Below are 13,666 nucleotides of genomic sequence, written 5' to 3'. Positions count from 1 at the left end.
GTATTGGAAATTTTGATAAATAAGTAGCAATAAATTAAGATGAGATTGAGTAAATTTTCAGCTTAGTTGTGTTAAGTATTCGCCAATAACCATAATAATGCATGTGAATGCCGATGTTTGTGTTTGATGGAGAGGTAAATTGTTTGATTTAGCTCAAGAGCAAAGGGAACTAGATTGGACAAAGGAAAGGAGAAAGCAAACGAGTAGCCGATTTGGAACCGTTTCTACCCCAAACAAAGTAAGTCATTAAGCACATATGTTTGATATTGCTTAAATGATTGGAAAATCTATGCAATTGTGTTTAATGGAATGCTATATATGCATAAATGAAATTGTATGTGTATGGAGTGAGGATAATTGTTGAATGTAAAAGAAATAGTGGAATGCGAGAAAGTTTGCTTTCGGCACTATGTGTGGGCAATACGTGTGTATGGTGACGAGATTGGCACTAAGTGTGCGTGTTGGAAATATATGGCACTAAGTGTGCGTGCTGGAAATATAAGGCACTAAGTGTGCATGCTGGAAAAATATGACACTATGTGTGCAAGCTGGAAAAATACTGACTTGGGTGTGCGAGCTCGAAGGGTATGGCAATCGTGTGCGGGCTTAAATTGCGTGGCACTAAGTGTGCGAATCGAGTGGTAAGCACTGTGTGTGCGTACTCTATATATATGGAGGGTGTGTCTCCATTGAATTGAGTATGGACAGCGGATCGGTAAGTACCTCGAGCTCATGACGAATAGAGAATACGTTCATGCTTGGGGTTGAATTTGGTAAGCCTTAAATCTATGTGATGATTGAAATTGTATGGTTGTGCTGGAAAATGAGTTAATGCGTAAAAATGCTTCGATTATCTTGTTGTGTAGAATATGAAATGTGGATGTATGACTTGGTACGAGATTGGACCGAAGGTCCGAGGTACTATGGTATAGATTCGATATGGATGAGTACCTAGCCTCGTTTGTTGTACATGTTGTAGTAACTTTATCGGTGGATTGATGAATGCTTATGACTTATCGAGTTGTAAACTCACTCGGTGTTTTTCTTGTCACCCATTTTAGGTCTCTCGGACTCGTATTGTTTTGCGTGATCGGGACCGTCGTTGAAGTCATCACACCGCTGAAATCTTGTAGTATTGTTTTCGTTGTTGAAGAACATTTGGCATGTATAGGCTATTATATTTTGTCGAATTGTGGGTTGTAAACTTTAAGCCATGTAAAATGGCCTATGTGGTCGCCGAGTGGGATGCTAGAACCTATAGCCACGAGTCTTAGAAACTCTAATTTTGATAAGGTGGCCATAATTTGTGTCATGTATGATGGATGATTAAGGCCAAGGAAAGATTCATGAAATTGGCATAGTTCATGCAGTAACTGTTGCGGACAGCAGCAGTGAGATGAGATTGAAAAATCACTAAAAATAGTAGAAGTAGAATTAAATAGTGAGTAAATTATGAAATTGAACCTTGATGAATCTATTTTTATATGGATGAAACGAAACGACCATATGAGCAGTATACTGAGAAATATTAAAGTTCTCGTGAGACAGGGCCAGAACGGTTTCTGGGTCCCCTGTTGCGACTTTGAAAATTTACCATAAATTATCCAGAAAGAATTAGGGGTCATGCCTTATATGTACAGATTCCATTTTGAGTCTAGTTTCATTAGAAACAAACGGCACCAGTATTAAATCCCTGTACAAAGAGATATTCAAGTTGTAACGTGCGAAGGTCAGAGCAGTCGATCCCTGTAACATGGGTGACTTTAACTAATAAAATGTACCAATTGGCCCGACCAAAAATTCTAGAAATAAATCCATGGATGGGTATGTGAGTCTAAATTCAGGTAAAATTTACGAAACCAGTTTCTGAGTTTTGAAACTCGAGATATGATTTTTAAGGCGACGGTGATGCAGTTTTCCAGCCTGACTGGTAATGTCAAATTGGTTGGTACCTTGAGAGGATTTGGCCGTTAACCCCTCGTGTCCGACACCGGTGATGGTCACGAGTTAGGGGTGTTACAACTAATCCAAGCATATACATACAACCAAATCAGCCACAACCAAGACATCAGCACATCATTCACATGCTACCATCTATCATACACAAACATCACATACTCATCAATTCAAATCATGTAAATTCCCATATCCATGAAAGGCGTCCTCATATAAATTACTTATACCAATAGTAGCCAATTTCAAATGGCCTTATACAGAATGAACTTTCAACCAATATAAGCCAACACATTGCCAAATCAATTATGACACATAACAAAATGACCAAGTCCCCTATACATGCCATAACTCAAAACATTGAATTCATTGATACCAAAATAATTGTTGATAGTGTGAGTGGATCTCCGACGATCTTCGATCCCCCAGCTAGCTTGGTGACACTATAAGACAAAGTAAAGGAAGGGGGTAAGCTATATAGCTTAGTAAGTTCCTATGCGAATAATAAGCATCATAACTACACATTTAACATGCAATTAAGATGATGAAAATTGGCACGAATGTTATTAAAATCCCAAAACCATAACTTACTCAATCATGGTCCTACCAAGAGTTCATCACATATCGAGCTCATTACTTATGAGTTTTACGTACATACCTGTGCCAACTCACAACGTAACCATATCCTTTCATAACTTTGACATTCCCGTTGAACACTCGGAATATTAACAGATACTCAAAAATTTTGCACATAAGTGCTAAATGTAACACCCCCACCTGTATCCAATTCCGGGATATGGTTTGAGACGTTACCGGACTTAAACATTCACAAACATACAAAACCAGGTTACCAAATTTCGCCTAAAATTAAAATTTTTCAAACTCATGCATATCATCCCTTATACAGGCCTTCGAAGCCTACAACATACATCGGGGTGGTTTAGGACTAAATCGAGAACTTTGAAAATCTTTGGGCAACTTAGCCAATTTTCTTACTTTGGAGAGTCACACGTCCGTGTGGCTTGGGACACTCCCGTGTCCTCAACCCGTGTAACTTTCTGTTTACGATGTTAACGATCGTTTAAGGGCACACGACCAAGGCACATGCCCGTGGCCAGAGGCCATGTCCTCTACACGACTAAGACACACAGCTGTGTCTCTACTCGTATGGTCAAGACTTAGACTAATTTCCAAGCCTTTTTGTCATCGTTACATACACACTCATACACGATTTCAATGGTATTCATCATGTACATATGCCATATACTTCTCATACATAGTGAACAAGCGCAATCACATAATCACATCACAAGACATTAACACATATCATGAATAAATAGGCTTACAAGCCAAAATCATTATAAGCCACATCTCATGGCTATAAACAACAAATCAATATAAGCCAATACGTTTGGCTAATCACAACAATAGTCATCATAGAAAATTAAATCCCTATACATGCCATTTGCATAAAACATTACACGTACACATGCCAGTACTCCAAGGATAATGGCTTGATAGTGTGATGTTGCCTTCGACGATCTCCAACCCCAAGCTGACCTGACAAAACTAAAAGAAATGGAAAAGAAGGGAGTAAGATTTATGCTTAGTAAGCTCGCATGAAAATAATAAGCAATGCGATAACATGCTATTTTCATATTCTTTATATTACTCAAATTCTAGCTTAGTTATTTTCTCGAGTCACAGTAATTAAATTATTTATATCCAGAGCTACGAAACTCTAAATTAAGATCTGTTAATTATCCCATAAACTAGACTTATATCTCTTCTTACCATAAAAAAATTAGAATTTTTGGTCCAGCCAATAAGTACAGTTTATTATTCAAAGTCTCCCCTGTTTCACTATTTGAAAGCTTCAACCTTTCTTTACTAAAATTTATTTATCTCCTAGTACGAGACTCGGATAATGTTTCTGTCTCTTTCTCCTGAAAGTATACTCATTAAGTATTTCGTTCATATAAAAGTTAACACATAATTATTTTTTTTACAATTTATAGTGATTTTCCAAATTTGAGATAGGGAAGTTTGGGATCACTCTGACTCTGTCTCACAAGAATTCAAATATATCATGATACAAAATTCTTTTGATTTCACCGTTTCCTTTATGTGAAACTAGACTCATTAAACTTTAATTTCATATCTTATTAAGCTTCTAACTCAATTTCCACTATTTTTAGTGGATTTTCAAATTCGGACCAATGCTGCTATCTAGATCTGTTTTTGGTACAATATAATGATCACTAGCATAAGATCATTTCCAACTATCATGAACTTACCATTTAATGGATCCCTGACTCATTTTTCACAATGGAGCTAAATATAAAAGTTATTATTTCTCATGGGCACACTTAGTCATACATTCCAAGTATATGATAATTCTCTATCACATCCACTCAATCATCAAATTAGTCTCATGACAATGCACCATGTATATTTGTCCCAGAAGAACTCATCATTTATCATTTCATTGATATACATCATATTAATCCCGTTCAGTTTCTAGGAAATTCCGATGGATTATCCATTTACCGTCAATTCATAAGAATGATCATTTCATGTATGCACTATTGTGAACCTCACATCTTACGGCGGGATTACCAGTCCAGACTAAATCCCCCGTAATATAAACTCATAAGGTGATGTCGGGATTACTAGTCCAGGCTAAATCCCTTATAGCGACAATCACCCTTAGTGAGTTAGGATCTGAATTACCCATCTAGGCTAAATTTAGACCCTAATCGGATTACCCGTCCGGGCTAAATCCTTAATGCACATATATTCTTCGGGAGGCTCGATCATTCAAGGAACACTCGTCCGGGCTAGATCCTTTCTATATTTGAGATCTACGGATTACCCGTCCAGGCTAAATCCTTTCTGTAACACATGCAGGATCTCAAGTCACATGTAAATCATGATTTATCCATTGAATTCCCTTTTTAACCTCAACTTAGACATTTTTCAACAAATCATTATCAAGGATGCATTTCATGTAATTTCATGCCATCAATAAATGCACTTATCACACACTCATAAATCATACAATTAGGCATGTTAGGAGTTTACTTTAAGTTATCTGAACTTACTTGTCAAAACCTCGTCAAGTACAACCGTGTAGCAATTCATACGACCCAGGTAATAGTAATTTAACACTCAATTCATGTAACAATAATTTGCCATTCAATTTCACATGACACAACAAGCATTACATTTTTCCATATCATTGTAACACCCCGAACCCGAGACCATCGCCGGTGTCGGACACGAGGGGTTAACAAACCAAGTTCACTTGTTTTGCCCACCAATTTGACATTTCCAGTCAGGCTGGAAAACTGCGTCACCGTCGCCTTAAAAATCATATCTCGAGTTTCAAAACTCGGAAACTGGTTTCGTAAATTTTCCCTGAATTTAGACTCATGTATCCATCCATGGATTTATTTCTAGAATTTTTGGTCGGGCCAATTGGTACAGTTTATTAGTTAAAGTCACCCATGTTACAGGGATCGACTGCTCTGACCTTCGCGCGTTACAACTTGAATATCTCACTGTACAGAACTTTAATACTGGTACCGTTTGTTTCTAATGAAACTAGACTCAAAGTGGAATCTGTACATATAAGGCATGACTCCTAATTCTTTCTGGATAATTTATAGCAAATTTTTAAAGTTGCGACAGGGGACCCAGAAACCGTTCTGGCCCTGTCTCACAATAGCTTTAATATCTCTTAACATGTAACTCCTATGACCATTTCGTTTCTTCCATATGAAAATAGACTCATCAAGGTTCATTTACATAGCTTATTCACTATTTAATACCATTCCTACAAATTTTGGTGATTTTTCACATTCACGTCACTGCAGCTGGCAGCATCTGTTTTAAGGTAGGTCTTACCTATTTGGTAGTCTCCATGAACCAACTAGTCTTGCCATACATAGGTTCATATATGATCATTTTAACCATGCCAATGGCTGATCATGTGACCAACATTCCCATTTCCAATCCATGGTCACATCATGACACCAAATATATACATATACAAACCGCAAATAGTCTAAGTCGATACTTCACTTTTACGAGCCATTTTCGCATGGCCGTACACAAATACATCACAACATATTTAACCAACAAGGGTAGTCCTATACATGCCATTTCAAAGTTCAACCAAAATTTATACCAAAATAGAGACGTTGATAGTGTGGATGACTTGACTTTATTGATCCCGAATCCGATTGCTATCGAGCTAAATCTATAAAACAGAGAGCCAAAGTAACGGGTAAGCATTTTATGCTTAGTAAGTCTCAAGGAATATAATCAACTCTAATTACAGCAATACATTCACATAGCCAAATGCGTCATTTCATTAATACACATTCTTACTTCACACTTCATCATTATATACTTTCACAAAGTATCAATCAATTCAATAACTGAAATTCATTAGTCGATTGAGCGAATGTTGCTCAAACATGTCGACTTTCCAATGCACATATAAACGTACCTTATTCTTTGGGCTTCTCGAGTGTACTAATTGAATTTATTACAGCAACCAACACTCACCTCCAGCCCAAGATTCTTCGGAATACAACCGGATATAAGCATGTGCACAAATGCCTTCGGGTCTTAGCCCGGATAGAATGACTCGCACGAATGCCTTCGGGTCTTAGCCCGGATATAGCCGCTAGCACAATTGCCTTCGGGTCTTAACCGGATATAATTTCCAGCATAATTGTCTTCGGGGCTTAGCCCGGATATCATTCAATTTCTCATGCACACATACATCAATAATCATTGGACATACATATTTCATTTTCGTTACTAAGGCTCAAACACAATTATAATCATTAGCATAATCGCCGGGACTTAGCCCGGTAGAATTCAATACTCATACACACATAAATCAATAATCAATACATCCATATTTCATTCCACATAATTCAATTAAGGTCACTTCTTGAGGACTTACCTCGGATGTTGTCGAACGGCTTTTACGGCTATTCGATCACTTTTTCCTTCCCTTGTCCAATTGTGGCCCTCTTAGCTCTTGAGCTAATTCAAACAAATTCAATCTATTAAAACCTCATTGTGCTAGCTTATGGCGAATATGACAAGGAGTTTAAATGGTCATATGGCCACTCTTTAGCTTGAATACACAATGGTCATGCACATTTTATACTACATCAAGCAATTCAATACAATTTATTCGAGCATCAAGGAAAAGCTAAGGCCTTCAATAGGCTACCCAAGGCGAATATTCATGTACATGTTGAGGCCAATTATGCACTTAATACCTCACAAAAACAGCATGCATTTTACTAGTTAATGCTTTGCATATTGTTGCTCAAAACTTATAATATAGCATCGAGCACTCATATGTGTGCTAGGCGAATGTGCTTGCAATTTCACATTCATTCTTCAACATCTTCTTCTTTAAACAAACATATTCATCACTTAGTTCATAACCAAACATCATGTGCAAACATATATATACATATATGAGCATGGCAATTTCAAGGTGTCCATAGCCATCCAAAACACAAATTTTAACTAACATGCAAGAAGCATGAACCATGCTTATGAATGCATCATGGCGAATATGACAATCATACTCCTTTTCAACTTCAATCATGATTAAACAAAAGAAAACTCAAAATCTTACTCAAGAGTAGACAATCCATCATTGCATGCATCATCATCAAGCTTTACACTTAGCATGCAATGGCTTTATCACCATAACAACTTTGGCCAAATACCATTTCCATGGCATAACAAGGATTTGAGCCATGGCTAACATGCACATCAAGTTAGCAACCAAAACATGCATGAAACTCCTAACACAACCTCATACATACCTTAATCTTGATGCAAACTTAGCCAAATCTCCTTCTAGATCTCTTCCAACCCAAGCATGAAGCAAAAGTCCTCCCCCTTTTTCCTTAGTATTTTCGCCAAGAAGTGAAAATGGATGAACACAACAAAAATTTTTCTTCCTTCTTTCTCAACTCACGCAAGGGGCATCCAAGCTCATCTTTCTTTTTTTTTTCATTTTTTATGCTTATTTTATTATAATACTTCCTACATGACTCACTAGCCAAACATGTTGGAAACATGTTTTCCTTGCCCATCATGCCCACCTTGGCGGCCATTATAGTCAAATTTGGGGAATTTGACATGCAAGGACAACATTTTCCTAGTGTGCATCAATAGGCCTCTTCAACATTTATGTATCTCATTTCTAAGTTTTCTCACACAAGTCCTTTCTAGTGAAATTCACCTTTATAACACTAAATCAATCATCATAAAATGTCATACATGAGCACGCACATTATAGGTATCAAAATAAATTTTTAATTATTTTTATGCTTCGGTTTTGTGGTCCCGAAACCACATTCCGACTAGGGTCAATTTTGGGCTGTCACAATCATTCACACCATCCTTCAACTTCTCTTAAACATATTAAATCATACAATTTATGTCATATCAATAGAGAATTACAATTCATGCATGGTATTGCATTATTATTAACACACGAACTTACCTCGATCCAGAAACGGCAATTTACCATTTTAGTCTATAACCTTGTATTTTCTCGATTTAAGCCCGAATCTCAATTTTCTTGATCTATAATATCACATTTAGCCTAATAATTAGTCACATTATTCATACGGGTCCAAAAAACATATTTTTACAAATTTTCATTTTGACCCCTAAACTTTTCAATATTTGTACTTTTGCCCTAAGGCTCGAAATTTAAACTTCATCCTATTTTCTTATGTTTTATCACATGCTGATCATTTTTCCCCTTCTATGGAAACATCAAATTCTCACTCTAACATGTACTTATGAACATTAGGTATTTTTACCGATTATGTCATTTTACTTATTTTCACGTAAAATCGTTTAGCAAAAGTTGTTTATCTAACACCAACATTCATTTTCTACCATTAGACATCAAAATGCATGCATATTACTCATGGGTAAATTTTTAAACATAAACCCTAGCTCAAAATAATGGTAGAAATGAGTAAATCATATTACCGGGATTTCAAAAATGTAAAGAACTTTAAAAATGGGGCTCGGGATCACTTACAAATGAGCTTGGAAAGCTTGAAAACCCTATCCATGGTGTTTTTCATGAGACATTCGGCCATGAGGAAGAAGATGAGCAAACTTGGCTTATTTTTGGCTTTTTAATTCATTTAATTACCAATTTACTAAAATGCCCTTAATGAAAAACTTTTAAAAACCTATCATACCATGTCCATTTTTGTCCACAAACTTCAAAATGGTCTAATTTCCATTTAAGGGCCTTTAATTTAAAAACTCATAACCATTGGACACTTCTAACATGTAGAACTCAACTTTTGCACTTTTTACAATTTAGTCCTTTTGACCAAATTGAGTGCCCAAACGTCGAAATTTTCACGAAATCATTCTGTGAAATCGTAGACCATAAAATATAATAAAAATGAAAATTTTCTCATCAGATTTGTGGTCCTGAAACCACTGTTCCGACTAGGCCCAAAATCAGGATGTTACACTATATATGTAACCAAAGCTACCTTACATCTCATAATACATATATACTCGTTTTCGAGCTATTCACGGGCCTGCTCACACAAGCTGTCAATCGGGATGCAGCTACACAGTGCTACTCACACAAGCTGTTAGGTATCCGCAACACATGCCGGACTACCTAGCCACTAGTAGGACGTACGAGACCAGCACCCGGATTACATAAACACATATACGCATGGGTTCCTAGTGACACGTCACTTGTATCCTATTCTATTCCTAAGGCTCAATCTGGAATTCTCACTTTCCGAAACTTTTTCGAATACGTCCAAAGATTCAATCACAATTCATATAATATTAAAGCATTTAAAACATAAATATAACAATGCCTTATTTACATACGAACTTACCTCGGTACAAAAATAGTAGAATTTGATCTAATCGTCAAACACTTTATTTTTCCCCCGATCTAGGTCCGAACCTTGTTTTTTTATCTATAATGACAAATTTAACCCATTTAATATTCACACTATTCAATTCAGTCCAAAAATCATATTATGAAAAAATTACATTTTTGCCCCTAATGTTTCACATTTTTACAATTTAGTCCCTAGGCTCGTAAAAGGAAATGTATTCAATTTCTTCAAAACCCAAGCCTAGCCGAACCATTTTCATACTCATACCAGCCCACGTTTTTCATTTAATCACACTTTTAATACTCATTTTTGTAACTTTTACAAATAGGTCCTTTTTGACATTTCCATAAAAAATCACCTAGCAAAAGTTGTTTATCTTGCATCTAACATGCACTTTCTACCATTAGACATAAAAATACACAATTATCTATCATGGGTAAAAATTTAGACTTTGATTATTTCTTAAATTTGTGGTAGAAATAGATAGATTGGGTTACAATGACTTCAAAAATGTAAATAGCATTAAAAACAGGGCAAGAACAAACTTACAATCGAGTTTGAAAGATGAACAAACCCTAGCTATGTCTTCCTTAGAGATATTCGACCATGGGAGAAGAAGATGGACAAGATTTTTGCTTTATTTTTCTTATTAATTCATTTATTAACCAAATGACCAAAATGCCCCTAACTTAAAACATAAAAATTCTCTTACTTCATGTCCATTTTTGTCCACTAACTTAATAATTGGTATAATTACCATCTAAGGACCTTTAATTTAAAATTTCATGGCAATTAGACACCTCTAGCTTATAGAACGTACATTTTGCACCTATTGCAATTTAATCATTTTTACTAAATCAAGTGCCCAATCGATAAAGTTTTCGAGCGAAATTTTCACAAAATCATTCCATAAAACTGTGGACTATAAAAATATAAGAAAAATAAATTTTTATGCATCAGATTTGTGGTCCGAAAATCACTGTTCCGACTAGACCCAAAATCGGGTTGTTACAACTCTCCCCTCCTTTAGGGATTTTCGTCCTCGAAATCTTTCCGGAAAAGAGGTTTGGGTACTATTTTCTCATAGCTTTCTCAGGTTCCCACGTAGCCTCTTCGACTTCATGTCTTTGCCACAAAAATTTCACTAGGGCTATACTCTTATTTCTCAACTATTTAACTTCTTGAGCTAAAATCTTGATTGGTTCCTCATCATAAGTCATATTAGGTCGAATCTCAATCTCTGTAGGAGAAATCACATGTGAGGGATCAGAACGGTATCGTCGTAACATTGACACATGAAACACATTATGAATCCTTTATAACTCTGTCAATAAAGCTAACCAATATGCCATTGGCCCTATTCTTTAAGTAATCTCATATGGCCCAATGAAACGTGGACTCAACTTACCTTTACGGCCAAATCCCAGAATCTTCTTCCATGGAGATACTTTCAGAAATACTTTATCACCAATCTGAAATCCAGTCTCTTTTCTTTTCAAATCTGCTTACGACTTTTGTCAATCTAAAGCTGCTTTCAAGCAATCATGGATTACCTTCACTTTTTCTTCGGTTTCTATAACCAAGTCAACCCCATGAATTTGTTTCTCACTAAGCTCTGTCCAATACAATAGAGTTCGACACTTGCGGCCATACAATGCCTCATACGGTGCCATCTTTATACTCAACTGAAAACTGTTGTTATAAGTAAATTCGACCAATGGTAGATATTTCTCCCAACTATCTTCGAATTCTAGAACATAACATTGGAGCACATCTTCAAGAATCTGAATTACTCTTTCGGATTGACAATTGGTTTGTGGATGAATGCGGTACTGAAATTTAACTTCGAACCCAGAGATTCTTGTAATTTCTTCCAAAATCTCGAAGTAAATCACGAATCTCTATTCGAAATAATAGAAATAGACACCCTGTGCAATCTAACAATCTCGGAAATGTACAGTTCAGCTAACTTATCAAGTGAGTAGTCAGTACGTATCAGAATAAAATCAGCAAATTTCGTAAATCTATCAACAACAACCCAAATGGCATCTTTCTTTTTTGAAGTCAAAGGCAAACCCGTTACGTAGTCCATCGTAATCCTATCCCATTTCCACCTGGGTGCCATCACTGGTTGAAGTAAACCTGAAGGCACTTGGTGTTCGACTTTTTTTTGTTGACAAATCAAACATCTCGATATGAATTCAGAAATATCTCTTTTCATACCTGACCACCAATACAATTTCTTCAAATCATTATACATTTTCATACTACCTGGATGAACCGATAAATAACCACTGTGTGCCTGGTGTAAATTTTTCTGAATAAGTTCATTATTTTTTAGTACACATACTCTGTCCTTGAACATTAAACAATCATCTGAACCAATCCGAAAGTCTATATCACTACCCCATTCACATTGAGCTCTATTCACTATCATTTTTCTGAGCTTCACAAATTTTCTGAATAAATACCAGTCTAGCTCTCGACTCGGCTAAAATTGAACCATCATTAGACAAAGTCAATCTCGTATTCATAACTCTCAAAGAAAACAAGGACTTTCAGCTCAAAGCATCTGCGACTACGTTCGCCTTTCCCAGATGATAGTCAATCACTAGTTCATAATCCTTTAGTAACTCAAGCCATCGCCGTTGTCGCAAGTTCAAATCTTTTTAAGTCATCAAGTATTTTAAACTCTTATGATCTGTAAAAATATGACATTTCTCGCCGTACAAATGATGTTGCCAAATTTTCAAAGCAAAAATAATGGCGGCCAATTCTGAGTCGTGTGTCAGATAATTCTTCTCATGTAGTTTCAAATGTCTCGAGGCGTAAGCTACCACTTTGCCCTCTTGCATCAACACACAATCCAAACCATTCAATGAAGCATCACTATAAATTACAAATTCTTTTCCTGATTTAGGTTGGACTAAAACTGGTGCCTCAGTCAATAATGCTTTCAATTTTTCAAAACTTTACTGACATTTTTCAAACCATTCAAATTTAACATCTTTTTGTAAAAACTTGGTCATAGGAGTAACAATCATCGAAAATCCCTTGACAAAGTGTCGATAATAACCAGTTAAGCCTAAAAAGCTTCTAACTTCAGATAAATTCCTTGGCAGTTTCCAATCAACAATTGCCGAAATCTTGTCCATACCTTGTCCTGAAAGTAGTATTCGGTACATCTAACTCTTTAACTCTCAACTGATAGTAGCCAAATCTCAAATCAATCTTCAAAAATACCATTGCTCCTTTTAATTGATCAAACAAGTCATCAATCCTCGGCAAAGGATACTTGTTCTTTATAGTCAACCTGTTGAGCTGTCGGTAATTGATACAAAGTCTCATAGATCCGTCTTTCTTTTTTACAAAGAACATTGGAGCACCCCAGGGAGAATAAGCCGGTCTCACAAAACCCTTATCTGTCAACTCTTGCAATTGAACTTTAAATTCTTTCAATTCAGTCGGAGCCATCCTGTACAGAGCGACCGATATCAGTGAAGTCTTGAGTACTAAATCAATAGCAAACCCTACTTCTGTGACCTAAGGTAATCCAGGTAACTCCACTGGAAACATATCCAGATATTCACAGACTACCGGCACTGATTCAATTTTCAATTCAAACATCTTTGAATTCAACACATAAGCAAGGTAAGCTTCACTACCTTTCCTTACATACCTCTAAGCAGACATAGACGAAATCACAATAGGCAATTCGCTTGATTCATTGGTTTCAACCCTAAGAACCTTACCATTTTCACATTTCA

Source organism: Gossypium arboreum, chromosome 12 (assembly GCF_025698485.1).
Source record: "Gossypium arboreum isolate Shixiya-1 chromosome 12, ASM2569848v2, whole genome shotgun sequence".
Taxonomy (NCBI): domain Eukaryota; kingdom Viridiplantae; phylum Streptophyta; class Magnoliopsida; order Malvales; family Malvaceae; genus Gossypium; species Gossypium arboreum.
This window is presented reverse-complemented; position numbering follows the sequence as displayed.